The 27,568-nt window shown below is 42.8% G+C and overlaps 1 protein-coding gene across 12 annotated transcripts in view; it reads left to right on the top strand.

Annotated features, from left to right (window-relative positions):
* Positions 1-27,568, top strand: part of FOXP1 (forkhead box P1) — a 390,108-nt gene that overhangs the window by 41,537 nt on the left and 321,003 nt on the right. For all 12 annotated transcript variants that reach the window (XM_074836019.1, XM_074836032.1, XM_074836035.1 and 9 more), the window contains exon 2: positions 5,613-5,740. The gene's annotated coding sequence lies outside the window, so the exon portion shown is untranslated. The remainder of the gene's footprint in view (positions 1-5,612; positions 5,741-27,568) is intronic.

Below are 27,568 nucleotides of genomic sequence, written 5' to 3'. Positions count from 1 at the left end.
AATCAAATTAAGCATGAGAGCAAAGTGGCTGATGCACAAAGCTGTGTATAGCTGCTGTCTTCTGCAGCGAGGTTGTCTCCCTGTAGCTGAAGTTGCTTAATGAGCCTCTTAGGCTCTATTTTTTTTTTTTTTTTTTTTTTAATAAGGTAGTGTGTAGATCCCATTGACTTCAATTGTTGATTGGGATGCCTGACAGCCGGGAAATTAAGCCCCTTCTTTGTGACTGAGTTTAAGGCCAGATTTTCAAGGATTTTCAAATGCTTAGCACCCATAATTGGTGCTAGATTTTTTTTTTTTTTTTTGGAAAAAGTTCAATTCTCATTTGGACATCTAAATCAGGGTGAGAGATTATGATACTTGTAGCGACTGGTGTTACTGGGATATGATGAAGTTTTTTGAAGAACCTGGCACCTAATGAGCTAGTTACTTTACTGTCCAATAAGAGTTTTGTTCTTCTGCATTTCTGTTTTGTTTGCAGACACTGAGCATTTCTGCAAATTCTGGTCTTGGAGGAGAAACTTCCTACTTCTGCCTCATTTTTCCTGTGTTTTCAGTAGTGATTGTGGGGGGAAGGGGGAGCAAAACGAGTTGAGTAAATTAGGCAACTGTTGGAAAAAAGGGGGACATGCAAAATCAAGTGTTCTACTTGCGTAATCTGTTTAACACCAGTGAGCCACAGAGCCTTGTGGGACACAGGAATAAAAGGAACATCTGTGCAGGCCACATGGCATGCTCCGGAGGAGCCCTCCATCCCAAGCAGCTCTGCTCTATTTGCAAATAAAAGCTCTAACCAACATCAAAAAGTTGAGGTGGATCCCAGCTGAAAGGGAGAACAAATGTTACTACTCGGTGCAGTGAAGTTCCCCTTGCTAGCAGCCTTCGTGATCTTTTTAAGGATGCTTTGGGCATATGTTTCTAATGGCAATTTGTTTTAAAAAAAAAAAAGGAAGAAAAGGAAAATAATAAAAAAGGAAAAAAAGGTTATTTATTTTAGAAAAATTATGTCTGCATTGAAAGATTTTAGGAAATTGCTGAGCATCTCAAGCTACAATCAAATACAGGTATGTGAAAGGTATGTGTAGAAATAAGAATAGGGATGGTATGTTTTTGTGGTGGTGGCGTGGTGGGGATTTTTTTTTTTGTTTGATGTTCTTTTTGGGAGGTTTTGTTTGTTTGCTTGTTTGTTTTTTCACCTGGATGTAGAAGATCCCAAGGCTTTCCAGGCTGATCTTACTCTTATTTTGCTGCTTGTGGTAGTTGGTAAACAGCTCCATCCTTAGGCAGGGCCCTGGGGAGTTGCAGCTGCTCTGGCCCTGCTCCCCCAGGACTCTTGCTGGAGGGGAGGATAAACAACACAGCAGTACATTTTATTTCCACTTACAACCTGTTAGAGTGCAGTTAATTCTTACAAGGACGCATCTAGTTTGGGGCTTTGCATTTTCCAGACAGGCTGTATTGTTTTTAACAGAGTCATGTATCAGCAAGCTGGGTAGTCTGTATCAAGAAGGCACGTATTTTTTAATATGTAAATAGGAAAGGATGGTGTTTCATCTTTATTCCAATGTACCCAGGGTGGCAATAACGCTTTTTAAATCCCTGTGAAACAGACTGTATATGGCAAAATTAATGTCTCAACTCTCCAAGTATTTTCTCTAAAATATTTGAATTTTTGCATTTATTATGGCGCTTGTTTAAAATAGCGAACGATATCAGCCGTGCATTCAAAGCTTAATTGGTGGAACACAGATTTATTCTAATTTAAAACAGTCACTTAAAAACAGTTTTGTATATATGTATACATAGGCACAACTTTTCATACAGTTGTCTGTTTTGGAGCGGTCTCTTAGGCACTGATGTACAAGTTGAACCTGTTTTCTTTTGTGCAACATGGCTTTGAGAAATCATTAGTTAAAACAGTATTCTGTAGTTTCATTGCAGTCAGTAAACAGCCTAATGTGAGTGATGCATAAGACGATTGAAGTTCTGCCTTTGATCAGGCTTTGAAATACATTGTGCCAAATACAGTCCCAAGGTGTATGTGTGTGTATATGTATGTGTGTATATATATATATGTTGGTGAAAGCTGCTTTAATGAAAATCTGGCCAAGTAACAGAATAACGTGTCCATCAGCAATTGCCACTACAGGATAGTGATAGAAGAGCAGCAGCAGAACTGCAGGCATGTGCTCATCTCTGTCACACCCGCCCCGGGCAGGACATGGAGATGCTTTGGGTTGTTTTCCTCTTTTTGCAGTCACATTTGTCATTTCTCTTTATTTCCTCAGCCCCTTTCTGTCTAGTCCCACTCCTTGCCATCATTTCGTAAGCACTTTTCCTCTGCCACCCATCTTCTCCTTGAAACTGGGTTCCGTTGTGATGCCACATCTGGTAGCAGTGGGGTGTTCTGCAGCATACTGCAGTGGCTTGGCTGGGGGTTTGCTCTGGGACAAGCCAGACCCCAGGGTGGAGGTGTATGAAGAGGGCTGGAAGCGTCAGGGAAAGGTGAGGGTGGTAGGGCTGACCTCGTGCTGATGAGATGAAGTCCGTAGTGGTCTGTCAGATCAACTCAGCTGTGCGCCTCTGCCTTTGAGATTTAAATAGTGAAATATTAAAACTTGTCTTTTGAATCTGTTCAATATTACAAAGATTAATTTTTGTTGGGGGCAGATTAATAGGTTTCCTATTCTGATTAATACAGTGATAATAAAAACGTTGTGATTGCTAGAATTAATGAAGCCCAGATTCCTGTTTCAAGGTTTGATTGACTTTGTACTTCAGTTATGCTAAAACTCCTGCATCTCATTGCCCCTTACTTAGCTGTAGCCTTCGGAGAATCTGTGTGGGAGCAGGCCAGTGCAGGAGAAGGTCTGTGTTGGAGGTCACAATAAATAGTCCATTGGGGGAGAAGTTTTATTGGAGTGCTCAAGAGTTTTTGCTCATGTTGCAGCGTTACTAGAGTTTCTCTGTCTTTAACCCAGCAAGCTATTTTTATGGAAGTTGTAGGAGAGGAGTGTCCAACTCAAATGTGTGGGCGCGTCATTAAAAGCTTCAATTTGTCAATGCCAGATCGAACTCAAGTGTGTGGGTAGATCATTAAAGACTTCAGTTTATCAGAACTGATCTATTATCTGTTCCTCTCCCTCCCCCACCCTTCCCCTCAGCACTATCTGTGGTTTCCCCAGGCTCTCCAAGCATCGAGGTCCATGGAAGTGCCTGAACTGCCTCTGGGCCACGCCAGGCTCCCTCCTGGCACGGCCCAGCCTGGAGCTGGCTGTGTGCCGGCGAGCCAGCTGGCTGTGGGAGCCAGCTGATCGAATGGTTTTGGAGGCCTCCACTGGTGCAAGCCCTAGACGTAATGCCGTGAGAATTCATGTCTTTGGGAGCTTGCTGCTCCCGTTAATCCCAAGGGATTCAAAAGAAGCAGGTGGGGCTGGGCACCGAAAGTACAGGGTGATCACGTAAGCCTTGTTCCCTTGGGAAACCCGGCTGAAGAAATGTTTTGTGGAGTATTTTGGAGAGGTCAGTTTTTGGTGGTGTAAGAAACATCCGTTTTTCCAGGTGCACAGTCAGAGTTCAGGCCAGGCTGGGGTGGGTTGACTTTACCTGCTTCCAACACTGTTTCTTGTTCCTTGTATAGAAGGTTTTCCAGCTTTCAAATCTGCTTGTTGGCACAAAGATGCCAAGATATTCCTTATGCTTGAGGAGGGATCTGAAAAAGAAGAGTGATCTGGAGGTGAGGACAGCACTTCTGTAGCCCTTGTCTGCTGCAGACCAAATATATTATTTAGACAAGTCATTTTGCCTCAAAAGTGTCAAAAGAACGTGCAGTCTTTTGAGCAATCATTAGCTAGAATGAGCCTCAATTCCTCATCTTCTAAACGGGGCTAATGATACTTTCCCACTCTACAGACGTATCATGGATAAAGATTACTAAGCAGTCGAATACTGTGGTGCAGCAGGTCAGCTGGAGAAATCTTGCCCCAACACGTGTAGATGCAGCTTTCTGCTCAGCTACATACCCATTTGCATATCTGTCATCAAGTGCAGCAATAAAGCAAGCCTCGGATGTGTGTTTCTGACACTGCTCAGTTGCTTCTCTCAAGTGCTCTGCTCCTCATGAATAAAATACAACTGATGCAAAATGCAGGTCACTTTTGGTTTGCAGGTATTTCAGAGTCTCTGTGAAAGAAGTCATGTTTAGCATAAATGCTGTTTAAAAACCCTTTTTGGATATATTTTTATTGTGTAGCACAGTTTTATAATAGGGTCGCAAAATCCCTGTATTTAGATTTCTGAACTCTTGTGATCTTCCTTGACCCGTTGTGTTGTATTCAGCAAAGAATGGGAGAAAGCCCCAGGGCCAGAGAAGTACCTGTTTTTTGTCTTACGAAATTTCATGCAGTTGTTGCTAAGACAGAAGCTTCCAGATGTTCCTCAGGAAGGCTGCAGTGGGCTGCCAAAGGAATTAACTCCGCAAAGTTAATTTGGAGATGGCAGTTCTTGCCGCTGCCAAAGCGCTGGTAGATGTGGAAAGGCTGGGAGCAGCTGCTGCCTTGGGGATGCTGTGGAGGGAAAGGACTGGGGAATGAAGAGGTCAGAAGCACTACACATGATTTTTGCTTTGGTACTTTTTTTTCTACCCTGGTTCTTCAGGGCAGTTTCATCTGTTGTAAAGTTTGTTTTCTCCTCTGGGGTTTATTGCCACAGGTCCCTGTTGAGTTGTGGTCCAGGGAGCAGAGGCTCTCCTGGGCGTCGGTGCATCCGTTAAGGAGCAAGTGCCCTTCCCCAGTTTGGGCAGGCACCGGAGCTGCCGCTTAAATCCTGTGTGTTTTCATGGGCATGATGCAGAGCAGCCCCGAGAACACCTCTGTTCGTATTTCTGAATATGAGTTTTTACTCAGTGTGGACACTTTGTCATTGAAGAAATTCTACATTTATTTTAAAATACCCTTATTAGTAAAATGGATGTTTCGTTTGTGCAGCGAGCAGCTTCCTCTGAGCTAAGCTTAAACTCAATCTGTGTTACTAATAGCTGGGGAAAAAAGCATACTAATTGGTATTTCTTAACTGATGTTTGCGAATTTTGCCTTTTCACCCTGAACATCAAATAGTTTTTATATGTGTTTTTCCTTATCTCAGAGGAAAGATTATTACTAACAAGAGATTCTACGTTTTGTTAAGGTTTTATCAGGATGCAGTGAGTGAAGGCAGAGAGTAAATATTTCAGAAATTCAGAGACTGTTATATTTTGATAATGAAAGTAGGTTAAAGTATCTGGATTTTGTGCACAGTGCAGTGTTTTCGAGCACAATATGGATTTGGATGGTGACACATTTTGGTATTTAAAAGGCATATAAGCTTGCCTGTTGGAGGAGCACATTGCAAATGTGAAATAAGTGTGTCTTTAAAAACCTTTCTTAATATTGTAATGTTCAGATTTATTTAAAGCCAAATAAAGTCTGCTGTGTGATAATGTTTGATACGTAGAAATAGTCCCATAATGCTTCCCCCACCTCCAGCATTTGTAACCACATTTTATTTTCAAAGGAAAATGGTAGGCTTTGATATGATTCTAACTGAGTGAAGTTTTAAAACATGTTTTTGTCTTTCAGTCTCCTGAGAACATTTTTTCTGAGTGACTCCGGCTTCCAGACACATTTGCCATGATAAGGGTTTCGATCCTTTCCCATATTTGCCCTGAGTCATGAGTGGATATGTGTGATGCCTGCAAGTAAAACTGGTGAGTTGTCAAACCTGAGTTTGCAGTAACTCTCCCTTATTCATTCTTACAATCTCTCTTTCCCTCACCCTTTTTTTTGCCTTCTTAATATGGTGGGCTTTTGGGTTTCTTTTTTGTATTGTCTGTGCTTAAAAGCAAGTCACCACTTGTTGTAATGAAATAGAAGTGATACCAAACATTAGCAATACAGAAAAAATACTCCCTTCCTTCCTTTCTTCTCTCCATTCCCTCAAATTCTGTGAGCTACGAGGTCTTTGGTGGTGACACGAGTTCAGTGATGCAGGCGAAGCTACTGCCCGAAACTGAAGCCTTGCAGATAGACAGGGTCTAAACATGCTTATGTGGGCAATTTGTGTCATGATTAAATATGAATATGAAGAGGTCTCTTCTCCATCATGTTTCGCATGATGGACTCTCAAAGGAGCCATTGCCAACAAATAATTAGCTCCACCATTTGCTGCACTTGCATCCCAGTGACAAAATGGTGTCACTGGTACACAGGAGAGCTGGCTCGTCGCGTGCGCTTGCCCTCTTCACTGTGACTTCGGTGCTGCCACGCACAGCCCGTGCAAAGCCTTCAACAGCCAGTTTTGGCCAGGATGGTGTGGGGTGACCCCTTCTCTGTTAACTAGCAGTTGCCATTTCCCCGTGGCGTTACCCAGCTGAGAAACCTGTTGGCGCCTTTTGTGCCAAACAAGTGGCAGTTGTGCCTTCCCTGGCTGTCCCCATCCCCCAGCAGCCTGGCATGGAGAGCCTTCTCGTGTCCTCTCCTCTTACCCACCTGCTCCTGGTTGCCTCTCGTATTTATTAAGTGGGGCGAGAGGAGGGGCAATATTTCTTCATTAATCAGAAGACCAAGAGGTTGGGAAAACAGGAATCATCTGATTTTACAGGAAAATTAGAAAGTCTATGTATCTTTCAAAACTAGGAAATCTGCATAATTAAATTGTGTAGGAAATGGGAGCACAAATTGTTTTTTAAACGAAATTCAGGTTTCTATTATATATTTAATACCCCTCTGTGTGTTAGAAAGTGCATTTCAATTCAAAGATTATAAAACCCAAGAAATTCACACATCAGTGAATTGTGATTTTTTTTTTTTTTTTAAAGTTTCCATTTTTTTCTTTTTTTCCAGAGGTAGCATAATTACCATGTCATTTAGCAAAGATTATAATAGCTGTTCAGTTTTTACCGACTGGTGTAGTAAACAGTTGAATAAACCCATATGGCAGCTCAAAGTGTGCATGCAGGAGAGAGATTCTTACCATTTCCTTCATGTCTGAATTACCAACCTCCCTGATACAACTGAGATCCCCAAACAGCGACCAGTTCCAGACTTCTCCAGCGATGCAGAAATTTCTCACCGCTCTGTCACATATGAATCAATTGATTTTTAATCACGGTGGTTAGCTAATTAATTATTTCTTTGTGCCTATGAAGTATGCATGGAAAACTTGTGGTTATATGCAAGGTACATGCCTCTATTTAAAGCAGTCTGTGCATTTGCTTAATGCTTCTTTAATAACTGTAAATAATGCCTGGGGTCCAAATCTTACTATGCAAGTCACTGTTAAAGATTGAGGCCCTTCTAAGGCTGGCCTAGGTTAAGTGCAGCATCGCCACGTATTGTGATAGCCCTGTGGCACTGCCTGTAATGAGACTTTGTGTCTGGTCTCAACGGTGCCAAATGGAAGGACTGGGGTGCTTTGAAGCATCCTTTTGAAATACCAGGTTGAGTTACGGAGGTATGGAGCTGTGGCCGACTGACATCTGGAGTAAAGACAAAGTGTTTGAGTAGTGTGCCCTCTGGATAGCTTCAGTATTAAAAAATAAAAACGAAAAGAAGGATTGTTAACTCTCTCTAAATGCTGGCTTGAACGAAGAAAAAGACTTGTGCTATTCCTCCTAAAATTCACTTACTTCCAGTTATCTTAAAATTTTCATGTCACGTAATAGCTTTAAAATACCTTGTGAATGCATTAGACTCTCTAGGTGCCTAGAAAATATTGCAAAATAATAATATGAAATGACCAAGCATTGAGCAGTCCCGCTGGAAAGGAGCAGTTGGCCAAAACTGGTGCTTGTGTTCATCTTAACCCTGATGTACGACCAGCCCTCCACCATAATTCTATCAAGAGATGGTAAGTTGCCTAGCAATGTGCTGACTGCAGAGGGTACGTGTTGAGCTAATTCAGTTTTTGTTCTCGTTTTCCTTGAGAGTTCAGCTTAAAGGAGTGATCCTTTCTCCGGCTGCAGCAAGAGCCACTTCTCGGCGGTCTCTCTTGTTCCCCACTCGAGTGTCCCTGGTGATGTCAGGAATTCATTCACTGCTGTACGCGTTTTAGAAGTTTCCAGCTTATTGAGTAACCAAATGTGGTTTCTGCTGATTGTGTTGGCTGAATACGTAGGGCCTTTCGAAGAGGCAAGGGTTTTATTTAAAGCACAGCATTTAGTTGTATACCATTTTATGGCAGGCAAAGGTCATCTAGGGTAAGCAGCCAGAACAGTGAATTGCCTCATTGCAGCACCTAGGAAAATGAGACAGAAAGATACGGTAAAAGGTTTTAACAAATTGCTCATAGTTATAAATTTTTAAAGTCGAGGAACTAGTGCTGTGTACGTTTTTAAATTGGAGATAACCAGGCTTGTACGATAAATTGAGTTAAGAACAGAACAAATCAAAATAATGGGGTGGTACTAAAAACCTGGTGGTGCAGCGAGTTGCCAGCACAGCGTGCTGCTGGCGGGGCTCGGCGCTGCGCACACCGACTGATGCGGAGCTGGAGACCTGCTGTATCCTCGCACGGCCAGAGGCATTAACAACAAGCTTCATGGTGACCTTTTCTTGCGGGGTGCCCCGCTCATGCCGCAGTGCTCTCCTCTGCTGGGTGGGCTCCTGGTTACACAGAAGGCTTTATCTGCCCATGATACTTCTTGTGATGGCCAGGGAGCAGAAGACGAAGGGGTTTGTCCGCAGCTGTGGAGCGGGAGTGGGTTCCCCCAGGTCAGTGGGTTGTGCTACCCCAGACACGTGTTGGTGGGATGGGGGGAGTGGGGCAGAGCTCCGGGAGCTGAGTCCAGCGTCCTCTGGCAGGGCTGCGCAGTGGGAGAGGTGGCAGCAGCCCCGAGATGGCACGTCTGTCTTTGCAGGATCTCCCTTGCTCCTTAAAGCATCAGTGGCTACAGAAAGACTTTGTTTTTCTGAAACTTTTCTGTCCGTGGAACTTTCTCTGTGGCAGGGGGGGAGGAGAGAAGTAATTTTAACAATTTAATATACTACATAATATGTTTTATAAGCTGGTGTGAATGCTCCTAAGTATTTTGGTCTTTTTTCATAACACAATGAACCTAATATTGGTAAAAATACAGATCTTAGCTGCCACCATAAAGAGAGGCTAGATTTAATAAACAGTTATGAATGTTGGCAGCTGCCTATCAGATTGTATAACATCGGCTATAGCACATGAAGACAGTGTCAACTTACATTTTATCTCAGAAGTATTTTCAAAGCATTTATTTTGCTTTCTCTTGAGTCCTTAACCTAATTCAAGTTATATAATTGGCGGAATATTTTTCCACACCGCTAATTGGCTGGGTGCCAGCGTGGAAACCATTGTCTGACTTGATGATGATCAGGAATTAACATGACATTTGCGTGGTGGTAATGGAATACATTAGTAATGTAATTCATGACTGTAAGAAAGAGACCATCATCTCCCACCTCTGATCAGCAGGAGGGGCTGGGAGGATGATGAAATGCTCCCAGCAGGCACCTCACAGCAGTGGCTGGCCAATCTCGATGTCAAATTTAGTTTTAAATTCTTGAGACAAAGCTGTAATGCTTACCAATTAATTACTACAAATGTCAATTAAAAATCTACCAAATAATGCAGTAAGATTAAATTTCAATTAAAAAAATTACATTTAACAAGGAAGATACAACATTATTTTAATGAATTCTGCTGAAGGTGACAGTGTATCTAGATATATTTATACCGTGTAGGTGGATCTAAATTCATTGGATGATGTTAACCATGTTACTCCGTGTACATATTAGTTTTGAAAATTATTTCCACTTTGCCTATGTCCTGGAGGAGATGGGGCATCAAGGCGCATTTCTCATCACCAGGAGAAAGGGGAATTTCACGCCTTCTAAGTACAAAAATCTTCTCACACCTAAAATGAGGGCTTTATTGTAGACTTTTATCCTGGCCAAATTAGCTGTATTTTTCATTGCTTTATATTTATGAAAACAAATACAGAAATTTTGTTGCAGTAGTAGAACAAGTCCTGACTTTGCTATGACTATAATGATTGCTTGGGACAGATTTTCAAGTAATCTGCTTTATCATACAAATAATACCCATTATTCCGATAAATCACTTAACGGGAAAAGATTTTGCCATGTGAAGGTGGTGAACTGTAAGTCCTGAGCAGAGCTTTTACTGCAAGGTTTCACCCTGGCTTGGTAGAGTTTTTGAATGAATGATTAAAATCCCTTAGTCAATACTTCAGATGCTTTAAGATGTATTTTGAGCTAGGAGTGGCACAGCAGAGATGTCACATAGTGTGATGAACTTCTGAGTTTGCATGGATCGCAAGCGTATGGACGACAAACTCTTGTAAAACACTGGCACCTCATCAAATGCAGAGCGTTAACGGCGCAAAGCGAGTTTTGTAGCTGGAGTTTTGTATTGCAGTAACTGTGTTTTTATTGAACAAGGCAGTTCTGAACGCTGCTGGAGATGGAGAAGCTGGTCCTTTGGGAAGGCGTGAGAGCCCGCACTCGCTGGTGTGGCACAGGGGCAGAGCTGGGGTGTGCAAGCGGCTGTCCTCCTGGCGTGAGAGCATTTGTGAGCCAAGGCCTCTAAGTATGATCTGAATAATACTTTCTGAGCTTCCTTGAATTTTTTTCCATAAGCTTTTATTATGTTTTCACACTATCATGTCTAAAATAGGTAAGAGGGAAGACATAAATGAAGAAACAGATTTTATGTGTCAAGCCAGCACTGAGAAAAGTCCCTCTCAGGGACCAGAGGCTCCTTTTCCTTGGCACTGCTGTGTCTGGAGCCATTGAATTTTAGCAGGTTTTAACTTAAAATAAAATATAAAAAAAAGTGCAGTGTGCACGCAGAAAATCAGAAAAGCCAAACAGCTACTCATGACAGGTTAAAGTAAGGGTATGCTCTTCAGTAGACAGGCTTTGCTGGTCCCTTGGTTGCTGTTCAGGCTTTGCCCATTGGTGGGTGAATGCAACGAGCGTGATCTCCGTGTCACTGCTGCTATACAGATATCTTTTGAGTATTGGTAACAGCTTCACAGGATCATTCCTGCTTCGTGCTATTATCTGATAAAACTATCACCAGCAGGAGATGGGAGACAGCCTTTTTTTCCATAAGGGCCTCAGGAAATGGATGCTGTAGAAGTGTAAGAGCAGCTGAAACATTTTCTCACCAGTCCTCTCAGACAGCAAGGTGGTGGAGAGAAAGGTAGAGCAAGGCAGGCTCATTTCCTCACCAGCAGCCATAAAGCTTTAAGCAAGGAGGCAGGGAGGGACGAGTGGGAGCACATAATGTATTTCTGTCAGGAGATAATGGCGTGAGGATGTTGTGGGTTCAGGGCACCCACTGGTCAAACAATTGGCAGCTGGAGCTGCTGCTCTTAAAACCTCTCTTCCCAGGGGCTTTCAGCTCTACTCAAGACCAGTCACTTTGTGATTTGAGCCCTGGGATGAAGCTTTTGCTCTGGTTGTTTGGGAAGTGGTGTATGTGGTACGGCAGGAACTGAGCACCTTCTGTATCCCAAGTTCTGCTGTGTTGGGGTGTCCCGTGTGGAGCTTGTGCCCATCCTGAGCACTTGGGGTGGTGTCTGGTCTCCTCCTCCTGGGTTCTTACAGGTAAAGATTTCTGCCTTTGGTAGGGAAGTGCTTTTCTCTTTCTGTAAGACTTGGCCAAACATCTTGAGGGAAAGAGTGTCTTTGACTTTGGGGGAAATATTTATATCTCTTTGGGTTGGTTGTATTTTTCCTTAGTGTAGGGCTATGTCAGCTATATTACACTGAGGGAACACTTGAGCTGGGGGAGGAAACTTTAATAAGCTGCCCTCGTATTGCCAGTTTATTCCCAGCTTTCATCCACTGATTTACATCCCATCTGAAGTAAAAATACCCAGACTTCAGTAGTTTGTTTACCTTTGCTTATATCACTCTGGGGCGACCCGAGGAGATGTAAAAACTGTTCTCACTCTGACATTTGCATGAGCTGTGAGGTAGGGTGAGAGGAGACAGACGCTGCGCAAAGTGAAAAGGCAACAGGGTTTATTAAGTCTTCATCGTACCGTGGTTTATAATATTTAGACAAAAGCAAACATCTCCAGGGAGGGCTTATGAAATGAGAGACTGGAGAAAGCTCTCTGAGCTGATGGCAGATCCTGTCCTCTTCGGGCAGTGTGGGATGGTGGGATGCTGGCCGCGTGGAGGGGGCTGCGAGGGCTGTCGTGTGGAGCGTGCGTTCAGGGGGGTCCTGAAGAGCTGCTTCGGGAGGAGGACGTGGACTTAATGTACTTGTGTAGGACAAAGTCATTATATTGTCATTGTGATAATGCTCCTGGGGGAAATAGCCTGAAATATTCTTTGTCTTCATTAATACTCCTTCACGGCAGAGCCTTAAGAGATCATTCTCACTTTCAGATATACAAGGAAACCGAATACAGAGTTGTTTGTCATGAAAATCCCATTTATATACAGCGGCTGTAAAATCCCAGATGCTGAGCATAGAGGGAGGCTGCTCTGTCATCAGCCAGTCGAGGGGAGAGTTGACTATAAAACCGAGCTGTAATTCCCTCTTGACAGGGGTGTGGTGGTTGTGTCTTCAAACAACTTCAAGACTCTGCCATGCCAAGCCTTTATGGATTTTGTTCTCACAAGCTAGGTAATAGATAAGTCTAAGCAAGGATCGATCTGTCTATCTATGTATCTATGAAAAGAAGACCTTTACTCTAGGAAAATATCCATCATTGCTTTTTACAGCGTGGTTCAGGACTGTACTGCAGAGTGTCTGAAGTGCTTGGGGTCCTTTTGTTGCGAAGGAGATGCCGCGGGCGTGGGGCTACTCTTGACATCTCACAAGCATTCAATATCTCCTTGACTCCGGGGCAGCAGGATGTGACCCTCGCAGAAAGACAGATGACGTTTGGGGGCTTGATGCTTATTGTTTTCAGCAGAGCTCTACTGGAACCAATAAAGTTGCTGCCGCTGCTGCTCAGAGCAAAAGTGACTACAGCTGAACAAGAGACACAAAATTATCAATTAAAAAAGCCAACACCAAGCCTATTATTTTACTCTTGAAAAAACATCCTGTTTCCCAGTCTTTTTTTTCCCACATGGAGTGAATCTTTGGGATATTAATGTTCCGCTGTCATGTTTGTTTAACATATTTTTTTGACAATGCCTTTTTAGGGTCAAAGCCTGAAGTTCTTCTCCATGTGTTTCAGCTAGGCAAAACTCCCAGTGTCTCAGTGGGGCCTCTTCCAAAATAAGTGAAGACTAATTCTTCTTAACTTAATTGGGAATTTCATCTGAATAAACAGAGGAAAGGTCCAGGCTTTGTTTTTTTAAAATACCATAAAATGGTGTCTTGCTGAACAGCCAAGTCGCTGCGGGTGGGCTGGTTCTCTCCTGCAAATTTGGTGGCCAGGGCCCTCCATGATGGCTCGGTGCTCACCTGATGCCCTGGACCACTATGACCCCACGGTCCTCTGCCTTCCTGCCCCCGTGACCCCACCGTCCCCTGCCTCATCCCTCGCTTTGCCCCGACCACCGCAAGCACTTGGGCATGGCTCGGCAAGCTAAAGACAGTGTCGTTTACGGAGATTTGGCCTTAACCTGGAATTTCCATGTTTTTGTGGGTTTAAGTCAAACCTTAATACTACTTCAGTGTAATGTTTTCGTGGTTTAATGTTCTTACAGTTTTTTACAGTGTTTCTTTTAAATTCTGTCACTGAAGTGTATGAGAGTTGACAAGTGTAAATATGTAGTTAGACAATTTCAAAAGTGTATTATTTACTGATCGACCATAATGGCTCCAAAGGAGCCATTATACTCAATCATATCATGTCACTCTGTGGCACTTATTATGATGGTAATATGGATATGCATATTATTTTTTTTAAAGCATGAGAAGCGTTATTGTGCATGTGTAAAAGCTGTTTTTAATTGTCAGTAATGTTCTGAGCTTTTTTTGACATCAAGAATTTAAACCACCTATGGCTACCAGCCTGCAAATTGCAATAGCAAAAATCCATGTCTATAGGAGGATGGAAAAAGCTACACTTGATATTTACAGCAATGTGACTATGCATCTCCTTAATATGGCTCTTTTATAGCTTTATTAGATCCGAGGACAACCTAGAACCCTAACCTGAGAGCTTGGCAGGTAAAAGCTTTCCATTTTATCTCTGCAGCTTTCATCTGCTCCTGTAAGCTCTTTCCCTGACTTCCTAATTGTGTTTGCGACATTAGCAAATGGCTGGTCTGAAAATACCATGCAGTGCAAGTCATGTTAATTCAGCAATCTTTTTTTTTTTAAGGTTTCACAGAAGATGTCTTTTTGTAGCGCTGGGGTAGAGAAAGAAGGAGAGAAGGCAGAATGAGAACATTGAACCATATAAAATAAAAGAAAGAGACAAGCAGAGAGCTGGGAGTGCTAAATATGCTTCAGCCTTTCGGTAGAGCTGGTTTCAGTAGAGAAAGAGGTAAGAGAGCATAAGCAGTAGCTTGCTTGCTAGAAAATGTCTTTTGTGGAGAAGATGGGAGGAGAGTTTGAGTTTTAATGACTAGAGGTGAGGAGCTAAGGTGCGAATCTGGCATGGGGTACGGCAAATCGATTGTGGAGCAGTAATTAGAGAGAGGAGGAGGAATCAGAAGTGTTTCTTAACTTAGAAACAAGGATGTGACTGGCTGCTGGCTGTTGCTACTCAGAGGTAGGTAAAGAAGAAAGGAATCTGTTGGGCAAAGTCCTTTCCGCAGAAGACACAACCAAGGTGAAATCCAGTTTGTGGTTGTTGAAGAGAGATGTGGAAGAGGAAAACCCAATGCTGACAAAGAGCTCTCCACCAGTCAGCAGGACAGTGGTGCATCTGTGGGAGCTACAGGGCTGGTCCCGGGCCAGAGTCCTTCCTGTGTATGTCAGAGGGAGAAGGTCTCCCTGGCAAGGGGCTGGGGCAGGAGAAAGCAAGAAGGTCATTGCTATTTGTGTTTTTATTTTGGTTGCAAAGGGTCAAAGCAGATGACTGCTTTGTCTTTTCTGTTCAGACTTTAGGACTAGCTCTGCTTTGTTGCTCTGTTATCAGAGGAGTTATTTACCCTGCTCTGAATGAAATTGGGGTAATTGCTGAATTACGATTTTTTCCCGCTTATTGTAAAGAACATTCTGTTGGAAATGCATTTTGCTTTAAATATGGAAGATTAACCATAAGATGCTAGAATGAGCCGATTTTGAGCAGTTCAGGAGTTGAAGGGACACATACATGTAGTTTTGCAGATCTTGCACTGGTAACAGTCAGATTTCCTTGCAACAGTTTTTAAATGAATAAAAGTAACAAGTGTTTTTTAGCCAATTTTGCATTAATTACAACTTGTCTCTCTTTCTGAAATTGCATTATAACTATTTGTTCTCTTTTGAAATACTGAACCAAAATCATAAGAGCAAGTAAATACACTCTTACTATTTCTGTTCTTGACCTACATAAACAATTGTATCTTCAGGCTCAGGGTTGAGTCTTGTATTTGTGAAAAAGTTAGGGCAAGTTAAGTTTAATTATTTCTTTTGAGATACTTCCTCTTTAGAGAAGTTACTTGTTGAAGTCTCATCACCCAAAATATGAAATATCGGTGCTATTTCTGCTGGGATCATTAGTTTAATATTCCAAATAAATTGAATAACTGCTCATTTGTATAAGAGGATGGGATTTATGAAGCTACAGTGCATTTGTACACACACACACACTAGCACACAACACTTGTTGATGATTCAGAGAAGGAGTAGAGTAATTCAGCTCTTGGACTGCCTCACGTGTGATTGGCTTCCTTTCTGGGGGACTTATTTTAGGGAAAAATCAATGTCAACTGAAAAACATTCCATTCTGAAAAGACAAAAATTCCCCTACTTGTGAAAATGTGTCTTGGCAGCTGATTTAACTTATGATACAAGATTTAACACTTTTCACTAAACATGAATATTTACCATGGCAACAGCTACGTTACGGGCCACATGTTGGAGACTTGCATGTTGTTGCAGAAACTTGTAGCTTGCCACATTTAGCCGAGTCCTTGTTGCCACCGGCAGAAGGAGCCCACTCCTGCAGCTGTTTCGGGCAGGGACCTCCCAACAGGGTCGGTGGGCATCCTGCCTGCCTCCAGCAAGGTACAGCTCATCACTCCGTCAGGCGTTTGCTGGTGATCGGCACTGCCGTCCTACGTATAGACAAAACACTTGACGACAGAATAACCCAATAAAAAGGATGCGTTTGCCTCCGATTTGCCTTTCCAGTGGCGGGGTGGGAAGAACTTTCTAAAAGCCTCGCTTCTCCAGACTCTTTGTCCCCCCGGCATCCCTCCCCATCACCCCCCCAAGGCATAGGCAGATCAAACCCATTTTGCCAGGTGCAGTAACAGGTCTGCCTGTCCTCTGGCTGGTCTGCCCTCTGCTGTCCCCCCCTGCTCCTGTCTCAACTCCTTGTCACCTTTCATTTGTGGTGTAGTGGCTTTTCCGGCGACGTTAATTGAATCACACTCATCAGGGACTTAATAAAAGCGTGATGGCCAGGAAGGAGCCCTGGCAGATGGCAGCCCCGGTTGACAAGCGGGATGCGTGGCTGGGGCTGTGCTGGTGCACTGGAGGCTCTTCTGCAGGGGCAGAAAGTTTGTGGCTTTGGAGTTGTGAGAAGAGCAAGTTAACGTGAGCAAAGTAAAAGATGGCTTCAGATGATTAGGTTGCAGTTAAGTGTTGGGTTTTTTGTTTTTTTTTTTTTGAAACAGACCTAGATAATAATTCAATAAAACTGTAAATCCTAGCTACAAAGGACTAGGTGTGAAACAGTAAGAGGAATTAACTTTGTAGGTAATCACAAACATGTGCAGGTACCTTGAGTAGGAGCAGTTTTATTTTGTTTAATTTTACAAGTTAGGAAGACTATCAATTCTCTTGCTTTAGGACAAAGCTAACAAAGGGTTCAGCAGAAACCCCTTTTCCCAGAGGTAATAACCCTCAAGTCAAAAGTTTCTTGCCCCTTTCTCTAAAATGTCTGGTCTTGGCCATCATTAAGGAAAAAGCTTTGGTCTCGAGGGGCACAGACCTTTCCTCTTCTGGGCACTGATAGGAGCTCTGCCCTTTTTCTTTCATTTATACCCCAATTTAAATGAAACCAGCTATGCAAAGCAGAAGCTGGTGCAGTGATGGGCTGGGGATACTTGTCCCTCTCCATCAGCATTGGGCTGTGGTGGCACAGTGGAGTGTGGCTGCTGCCTGGCCAGTGTGGCTGGTATGATGGTCCCCTGGCCCAGCTGCTGCTCTCGGCTGTAAGGCTGGTTTAAATCTTGGCCTTTACTCCGTGTGAATTTGCCAGGCTGCGCTGATCCAGAACTTAAATAATTTGCTTCTCTTCTTAGCATCGTGTCTTTTAAAGGTGTTATATTTGTTTCCATTTTGCATTAAATTAAAATTAAATGGTTCTCCTTTGAGATTTAATAGTGTACAAATATATCTATTTTTAAATCCTTTTAGCCTATGTATATGTGACTAAGAAATAAGCAACAGAGTAGGGGCCTCTGATTTTTGTTTTTCTTGAATCAAATACCCTATTGGGATTTCAATTATTAAGTGAATGTTACACTTGTTTGTTACTAAGGTGACTATGGTGTCAAGGTTATGTGGATGTTGTAGTATTATAAATGCAAAGATAATGCAAAAAAGAAAAATAGTTGTGTTGGCTAAAATCATCCTATTCCTATAGCATAAAGTTGCTCACTGTCCTACATTTCAATTCTCGTTCTATTAAATTACCTGTTTAATAATTTGAATCCAGTGTTATTTTTATATTATATTGCAAATGTGTGACTGTGAGGTTATTTTTAAGATATATTTATTAAGGGAATGAATACAATAAGACAAGTCATTGCAGCCCACATACAGTTCCTTGACTTCTCATTTTATGATGTTTCAATTGCATATGATTACTGAATGTAAGTTTTAACTTTTATGGGGGTTCATTAGAGATGCAGCTGTGTAGAGAGAAATTCAATAGAATTTGATTTTTTTTTTTTTTTTAAGCTCTAAAAGTGTAGTGAGATGGAGCAACTTGATGGAGCATAATTTTGAGCTTCCTACTTCGAGCCTAGGTGCACATTTGTGGGGTCTTCAAGGGCTTAGCTGGGATGTAGTGGAAATTTGCTGATGAATGGGGGAGGAGGGGCACTAGTATGAGGTCTGTGTGTTCAGGGTGCAGGAGAGCAGAGCATCTCAAATCAAAGGCATTTGCCTTTTTTTCTGGGTAGGACACAGAGAAAATTTGGTTGGGGCCAGGACTAGCATGAAATGTTTTTTGCTGCCGTGTGAATCAGCATTCTGGTGGAGAAATATGGTTTCAGTGAATCTGTGGTGTTCTCTTCTAATAGAGAATCTAAGTAAAATGAACTCCCCAAAAGCCAATATTGAAAACAATCTTAGTGAGCAAGTGCTGAGAAACAAATTTTGGGGCACGTTTAAAGGAATAGATGTAGTAAATGAGTAAATCTACCCTGCGGTTAAATGCTGCAGTGCTTTATGTGAATACTAAACAGGAACATATCCCATCAAGTATAGTTTAGTTGCGTAATTTATAAGCATAATGTGTTTGTTTTTAATGTATAGGAATGTAAACAACTGTAAATGAACAATCATGTCTCTTAGTAGAAGGAACCCCATATTCAAAACTAATTGTGACATTAGCTGTTTGGAGAAAACTTGTTTCACGATACAGACTATTTCTTTCCAAACATCAACTTCTCATAAGGTTGCAAACCAAGATCCAAAGCAAAGACATCCTTCTCCAGGCGTAAAAAGGGCAAACGTTTTTGTCCTCAAATTTTACTCAGTGATTCTCAGCCTTTGTTGTGCTGGTGTGTTACTCTGCAGCCCTTCCTGCTATCCCAGGAAGTCCAGGGCAAACATCTCCTCTGTTGCAGGAGTGTCTCCAGTAGCTCCAGCAGCATGCAGATATTATCTTAGCAGCATCTTTTTCTCTTTGTTTTCCTTCCTCATGGGAAGGGGGAAGATTGAATGGTAACTCCTGGGGTGTGATCTTGCCAGGATGAAACCCACTGAATGACAAGGGAAGCAGAAGAAGTGGGTGGGGGAGAGTATATTTCTGCTTTTGGTTTTAATTGGCAGCTTTTTGTTTGGGCTGAGATCTTTGAACCCATGCGCAAAGTTCAGGCACGTGGAGCCCTCCTAGGAGATGGCTTTGCCTGCGTGGTGGCTGTGGTGGTGTGGGGCATGTGCCTGGGAGGAAGGATCACAGATGGCTTGAATACAAGACTTCAGAAATCCCTTTTCTGTTGATTAAAGCTGCTGCTGTGCCTAGTGTCCTTGCTTACTTTAAGTATTTACTGCTGATGGCTTCTCTGAGTAGGGACAAGCCTTGTGGGGTGGAAGAGCTGGATTTGCCCTGCCTCAGACTGCGAACTGTCACCTTATTGGGAGTCTGGTCCTCACTTGTGGGGAGCAAAGAGGAGGGAAGGGCGGTGGCACCGCATCAGAGCAGAACACGGGTGGGTTGGTTTCATTCTGCCCTTAGAACATCATCCCCAGAAAAATGGTATTCCTGGGCTGTGCCACCTCCCACAACAAGGAAAAACAGATGAAAAGCAATGAAGCACACAATTACATAATGAAAAACAATAAAATGCATCTTCTAATATGTACTACTAGTGACCATATGACTTTATTATAAAACTAAACATGGTTACATTTCCAGGTATTGTGCTGTGTGATAAACTTCAGGAAAAAGTGAAGAACAACTTAGGAGAAGACTTCTTGTTTAATATAAACCTCAGACTTTGAAGTGACACATAGCAGGGAATAAATGTCCATCATCTATCAAATGAGGTTTGAATGGTTTAGGTCACACTAGACAAACACTTCTCACCCTAAAACCTTCTTTTCATCTTCATTCATCAACAACACCTTAAGCTTGTGCCCCTCTTTTTCTTTTCCACTCTCTCAAAAAATAATAATCTACTTGATGCTTACAAATCACTTCTAGCTGGCATTTATTAGGCGAGTTATAAGCTATGGCTGATGCTGCTCCCATTGGTGCTGCCTCTTGTGCAGGGAGAAAAGGGGGTTGGAAGTTTGTGAAGAGGCTGAGGAGGGAGAAGTGCTGCAGAAATGGTGGTTGTAGACATGGGAGGCGGTGAGCAGAAAGAGGTGAGAGAGGTAAGAGGAAGATACAGCTGGCAACGAAGATTCCTGTATGGCAGATCCCTTTCTTGAACTGCACTGTGCAGTTTGTGTAGTCCGTGGCTTGTTTCTCGCCAGGGTTTGTGCTTGTGGGGTGTAGAGCTGTGTGAGGCAGTGCAACCCAAACCCTGTGGATGGGAGTGAATGCATCCTCAGAGAGTGTTGTTGCTGTATGTATAAATCCCAACAGCCAGGTTTGGAACTTTAAAGTGGAAAGGCAAACAGAAAGGCAAACCTCCATGGCCAGGCTGGAGAGGTTTGTTCTCTTCTGCAGATCCCCTGAGGTGACCTGGGCTGCCCTGGTGGTTGGTCAGACCCAGAAGCTCATCTTTAATTTGCTTTCTTAGTTTTCAGGCTAACCTGCATCATCATGCCTTGTAATTTCTTCCTGCTGCCTCCTCCGTGGCTGTACCATGCATGAACCATTCAGTCCTCATTTCCTGGTAGGAAACTACCTCTTGTACGCTAATCCTTGTCCAATAACTCCTAATTTTTACCCTTTTTCCAATTTATAGGACTGCTCTTGGATTAACTTCCCTACGGTACAGTTTTTCCCCTTGCATCGCTTGCTTGTTGCTTCCTCACCAGTTCTTCTTTTTTCTTTTAAAGATACTTTCCTGGCTCCATCCCCAACTGCCTGGAAGTGATTTGTTCGGCAGCGCAGTCCCCTGGTTTTCAAAGGCCACAGACTGTTTTCCCTCGTTTTCTGCCTTCCTTCCTTCTTTCTGTCATTCTGGGAAACAGTCTGACAGACATGGCTTCTTCACAACCACCAATTAATGTTAATCTGTGTGACTGCAACAGGCTTGGGTAACAGCAAAGATCTGTTTGAAGGTAGAATTCTGTGTGAGTGGAAATTTCTGTAAATCTGGCACGGAGAACTTGTTGGGAGGGCTCAGACAGCCCTAGGGGAGAGAAGTCAGTGTTTTAATGGCAATGTAAAAGTTGCTTTTTCCCCACCTCTGTTTTAAACATTGCTTTGTCTTGTTCTAATATGGAATTTGGATGATGCCACCATCCACGGCGATGTGGCCCAGCGTTGGGGACCACAGGGGGTCTGTCACCCAGCCTGTCGCTGGCATTTTGGAATCGCTGCCCCAAGCTCAGTACCCCCTCGAGGTATTTTCAAGAGGACTTTGGGTGTCATTACCCTTTGAAATTTGGCAGAGCGATGTAAATCCTGAGGGTACGGTGGGCAGTGGGGTGGGCTCCCCACACATTGCTGTGTGGCGGGGAGCTCCGACTGGGCGGGGGGGAACCAACAAACCTGCAGCCTCATTAACGGAGGAAGGAGGATTCACCCGTTTGTGGGAACTGGTCACACATCATGGAGTATCACGAGGTAAGCCAATTTCCTACCCCAATACCTTCCTCTTTTCCACTTCTCTCCTTCACAGTTTGAAAACCATAAATCACTTATTTGAAATGTATTTAAGGAGAAGAATATTTTCCCCTGCATTCCCACTTAATGCTTTGTAGCGAGTACAGTTGGGATCATTCATGTGCTAAAGCAAAAGAAATATTCTTTGATACTGTGTCTTCATTTCAGGCAGTTTCCTCTTTTCCTCAGTTCTTAGATGCTGCTCATTCTGCCACAAAAAGAAAATGCAAAACAGGATATTTTAATATTATTAATAATGAATGTTTACATAATTAGCTCAATTACTTTGTTCACTTTGACATTTTGTCATCGTGGACCTGTCTTCCTCTCTCTTTTAAAGTACGTTAGCAGTGATGGGAAGCTCAGGGGTGGTGTTGCAATCCTGGTTGTGCTGAGCATCCCCCCGTAAGGACGAAGGCTTCTCCCCACCTCGGGCAGACTTACCAACATGTGTCCTTGCCCTTTGCTCTTAGGGACACTTCTTCGAACCTCATTAAAATACACGTTTTACCCTAAAAAAACCCCATTTTGCATGTAAAACAAAGAACATGCCTTTTCCATGTGGCCCTTAATGTTTGTACGAGATTGGGTCATTCACTGGTCTAGAAGTTCTCCTTTGTGAATCAACACTATGTTGTAAGGGTGAGTTATTCATCAACCTGTAATTGCTGTTGTCTGACAATTATTTTACAGATTTTGGGTGTATGTAGTTAGGGAAAATGCTGTAGTTAGGAAAAAAGATGGTTTTTGGCCAAAAAGAAAAAGAGAGTGGAGGTTCTGGTGATATTGGAAAGAAACTAAGAGGGTTTTGTTGTCGGTGGTTTTTCTCAAGATGTGAGGACAACTGTGTTAAACAGCAGGGTTCCTCTGAATGATGGAGAAGCTGAAGGAATGGCTCATTTTCCTGTTATGTCACTGCTTTGGCTTTCTCATTCGTGTTCCTCTGTTTCTTCAGAAAGGCCCTGCAGCCTGCAGATAACAGAAATTAAATTAGTATTGATATAACATTAGACACTCCTATTAATATTGACAGTCTGTCGATACTGTTGTGCTACTTTTGTAATACGGGATGTTAACGGATAATACTTTAAATAAAAACACACTAATCTTATAATCACTGAACATGTAGCGGGGTCTCGACTCGGCTCACTCCTCCTCTGAGCTCTCCCATCCTCGCATGTCAGCCCTGCCTGCCAGCCTGCGAGGGTTGGGCACGTCACTCCCTCCGGGCTTGAGCCTGCGAATGGGGAGATGAGGTGGGGTAGAGCTGATGGCTGCAAGGGGCAAGGCAGGAGTAGTGATGGGAACCTCCCCAGGGCTGCAGTGGTGGTGAGGCCAGTCCTTGAAGGCGGGGGTGTCCACTGCACCCATCTCTGGGAAGCTCTTTGGGGCTGGGGGTGGATGCAGACCTGGCTGCGGGGTTGGTCCCAAAATGGTGGGGTTTTAGTCCTGTGGTTGCTCGTGGTATTTGAAGGGGTACTGCTTGCCTTTGCTGCATGTGTCCTCAAAGTTTGGTGTGGGAAGCAGCACAAGGACAATTTCAATCCCAATGCAAGGCAATAAGCCACCAAGTCCTTGTTGGCCCGTGCTGACAGAGTGTGCACGGGGTGAGAACACGCGAGGTCAGAGCACTGCCCTTAATCCACTGTGCTTGTCTCGATACTTAGCATGTGTTAGCAGCTCCACATTTCTTATGAACTTTTTTCCTTGTAAGTCTATCATGAAAATCACCATGTTCATCAGAGCTAAAGTTATTTGTTAAATGGTGTAAAAAATACGCATTAAACAATAATGATTACTTTGGTAAACACAGATGTCTTTGTATTACGCAGTGGGTTTTGTACATGAATTTGTACATGTCTGTGAAACAGAATTTGCCATCTACCTTGAAAAATGGGAAACACAATACATGTTAATTGCTTCTCCCTTAGCCCCCCGCTCCACCTGCTGTGCTGCTGCAATCTGTTGATGTAGTGCTGAAATCTGCGGCGCACGAGGATGGGCTCGGCTGTGAGCAGGTTGGCACTTGCAGATGTGTGCCCGTTGTAGGAGGTAGCAGGCAACAGTCTTAACTTCTGCCTCTTTGTTTTCTAACTAGGAGGATATTTTTAAAAGGGGGAGGGAAAAACCTTTATCTTGCTGAAAACCATCTAGTGATGATCAGTTAGTTATTCACCGCATTATTAATGCTTATTTGGACGTTGCTTGGACTGCTGGATTAAACAGCTTTCCTGTTATGTATTGAATAAATGAAATACATGTCACAACAGCAGTGCTATGATGCTGACAACCATCCTTGGCTGTGCATCTCATTAGAAAGATATACATTTTTCTTTGTTGTGTGTCTGTGAATGACAGAAGTTGACAAACATCTTTTAAGAAGTTGCTGTTGGGAGAAAGTTACATTTATGGCACAGAAACCAAGAAGAAACTGCTTGTTATGAAGGTAAATACTTATTTCCTACACTTGCATTTTATAAATCACCTTCCTCTGCCATAGTAATTACTTTTTACTTTATTATTGTATATACGTTGAAGGAGATCCTCATCTGGATCACTTACTCTTAGAAGGAAATCCCGGAGGGTTCAAATTTCAGTTTGTATTGAAACTTGAACTTAAAACAGGATTAAAATCCTTGTATTTCACAGTTTTAAAGACTGAATTGATTCTGTGATTGCACCAATCTCCCAGGGGACAGTTGAATTTTTCTGTAATTTTTTTGGGGGGGAAAAGAGTTACTAACTTTGACAGGAAAGATACTCGGGAAGAGAAGTACCAGGTAGGGGCTTGGCGTGCTGTCTGCTGAACAGTGATGCTGTACTTTAAAATACCCATCTTCCAGATGCACGATGTGTTTGCATAATTTATATCAGCCTGCATTTTTGTAGGTTGCTGGTATTGGCCTGATCTAGTGCTTGCCTAACTTCAGAGCAGGAGCAGTGACTCTGCCTGTGGTAACGGTGTGTGTGAGTTCAAGGATCTTTGGGCCATTTTTTGGGAGAACTGAGGAGCAATAAAAAGTCAGGATTATTTTTTTAAAAGAATGCTTTCCAAAGTTAAAAATGAAGATACTCACCATCCTGGCTAAAATGGCTTCTGCCTCTTCACAATGAATCAGAAGACATTGCATATTCAGCTGCGTTTGCGTGACTCCCCGGATTTCATAGGCATTGTAGGGGTGCCAAGTCAGTGCCATGTTGACCCACAGAAACTTGAGAACACAGTTGAGAAACCAGTGGGAAGAGGCAAGTGTGGACTTGCGTGAGGGAGAAGAGGAGGGGAGGAAGGAGGCTGGAATCTCCTTCTCCTACCGTCCCTCCACCTCCAATGTGCGGTAGCGCGATGGTTGCGCAGCCCTCTCCTGAAAACACCTGTACCTGGTGCAAGGAAACTTTGCTGTTGCGGGGGTGGGTCAGTGATGCGTGGTTTAGTGGTTGTTTTTTTTTTTCTTTTCTTTTTTTCATCTAGACCCATTCAGCTTTCAGCATCCCAAAACAGAGAACACAATCTCTGCAAGAAATCATCATTTGGACAAAAGTCTGTATTCAAGGAGTTCTCAGCTTACACTCACCCTTGTGTCTGAAATTGTTTTACTTCTGTTACAAGTAACACCTAAAATTGCCACTTAACCTTGCAGGCACTTTGTTAAGTCTGTATTTTTGATTGCAGCAGCTGGGGTGGAGTTTCCTTTGGGGATTCAAGGAGTAGGAAGTGTTGTTTGTAGTTTTTTGTTGGGTTTTTTGCTGACTGGTGCTAATGTGTAGGTGGGGATGTGCTGCTGTTTTTGTAATACTTTTATTGTTTATGGAATTGTTAGTTAATTGATGGTAACAATGCCTGGAGCCTGGGAGAGGTATTCTTTTATGTTTGCTCAGATCAGAACAAGTAAATAATTTTATAACTTAAAAAGAGATTCACAATTATTCTCCTTAGTTTTATTTACCTTGCAGCTTTGCATCTACTATTTCCATACGTTGTTATCCAGTTTCCCAAATGAATTTGTATTATTTCTAACAAAACAACAGATGAGAAGAATGATGATTTTTTTTTTTTTTAGGATGCAGTAGAGTGTAGCTGGAGCCCCTCCATGGACCTAGGACCTCAGGAGCAGGTGCTGCACCTGAACTTGCTCCCACCTAGTCTGTATGGATGTGGCGAGGTCCCAAGCTGGCAGTGTCCCTTTTTCACTTACAGTAACTTTCACGTGCAGTCTCGAAGGCAGTAGGGTGTCTGATGGATGAAAATGTATCTTTGAACTCCTGTTAATTGCTTCATGATTTACTCAGACTAAAACCTACTTGGTAACTTTGTCTTCTACTTCTATCCAGTGAAATAAAATTCAAACCAGCCCACAAACTAGAGAATGTTTTTTATTTATATGCGGTGTAGTTCCATCTGGTCCACGTTAAGGACCCCAAAAATATATGTGATTAGCTTTATAGTTCACTGCTAAAGGTAGCAAAGCTGGCTTTTAACATTTTTCAAATTTTCAGCTAGCATCTCAAAACATTTGCTGGCATTTCCTGAGTATGATTACCAACCAAAGATTTTCCTGGTTGTCTTTTCACTTTTTAAAGTATGTTGCATAGTTTTCCTGCTTAAAATATCACTGAAGCCTCTGCTGTTCTCTTTATAACTCTTATGCAAACTATCCATCTCTGTCAAGACTGGTCAGTCTCAAATCCCAAAGCTCAGTGTTAGGAAACGTCAGATAACATATACTATTAAAGTAGTAAAATTTATGGCTATCACCGACACTGAGCTCATGCTCAATAAAATGAAATGCCATGCATTAGAAATAATACGAAAGGTGGGCTGTGCTGCTTCACAACAGTTAAGGAGAGGGTTTAATGTATTTGCCAAAAGCCAGCTCAGAAATGCCCGCTGAGTGCACAAGGAAGTCTTTAACATCATCAACGTACCCCAGTTTAAAATTCAGGTGTTTGCTAATCAAAGTTCCGTGTTCCCACTAAATGAGTTGTTAAGACCTTGGAGAGAAGAAAAAATGCCTTTTTCTAATGCATTTAAGCCAGGTTGTCTCCTTTTGCAGTTCTTCTGCAACAACTGCATGTTTGTGTCGAGTTACTCCGCACAGGAAGACACCTCGGTGCTCCCAGCAGGTTTTGGTGCAGCCTCAGCACCATCGCAGTCCCCCAAAAAGATCAAGAGCCCCAAATTGACGCACTTCCACAATTTTTTTGCCGGTGCCATATTTACTCTTGGGATATTTGGAGCTGAAGTGGAGAACTGGTGCCAGCTTGGCTGCAGCTTGTTCCAAACGGCACCATGGCACAAGGCTCTGTGGCTGCCCATTTGTGAATTGCAATTTTAATAACAATTTTAGTGGCCGCAAGTTTTTCTTTCAGTGCTTAGTTCTCCTTTGCCTACTTACTCGGCAAACCCGTGCTGTCAGCTGACACTAAAGGCCTAGAAAACCACCCTGTTTTCAGCAGAGATGCAGGGTATTACCTTAATCCTCTACCTGTTTTCTGCACCTTAATGCTGCTGAAGGAGAGAAGATGTAAGCATGAGGTGTGGACTTTACCCTCCATCCCCTTGCATTAGTAGAAAATGCTCCCAGCATTTACCACACAGCATCCAGCTTCTGTAACAGCCTGGGAGAGTATTTTCCATGTGCAGTTATCCCTGTGCATAGTAGTAATTCAGGGAATTTTCCTAAAAGTGCAGTATTTAGATCTCGAGGAGGCTGCCTCTTAACCTCGAGTATGTCCAACAGTGCTAGCAAGAAGTGCCAAGGATTTTCAGGAGTTGAGCTGAAGGTGTTGTTTGAAGTTAACCATATTTTATTTTCTCAGACCCTTTCTTGGGACTTAATTTATATAGCGCTGTGATGGGCACGTATAAACATTGTGATCAGGTTACAGTATGAATGAAATAGGTAGACTCGTTTTCTTTTTCTTTGCTCACAATAAAAATGTAAGAAATTCAGT

The sequence above is a fragment of the Strix aluco genome, chromosome 11, assembly GCF_031877795.1.
Source record: "Strix aluco isolate bStrAlu1 chromosome 11, bStrAlu1.hap1, whole genome shotgun sequence".
Lineage (NCBI taxonomy): Eukaryota > Metazoa > Chordata > Aves > Strigiformes > Strigidae > Strix > Strix aluco.
This window is presented reverse-complemented; position numbering and strand designations above follow the sequence as displayed.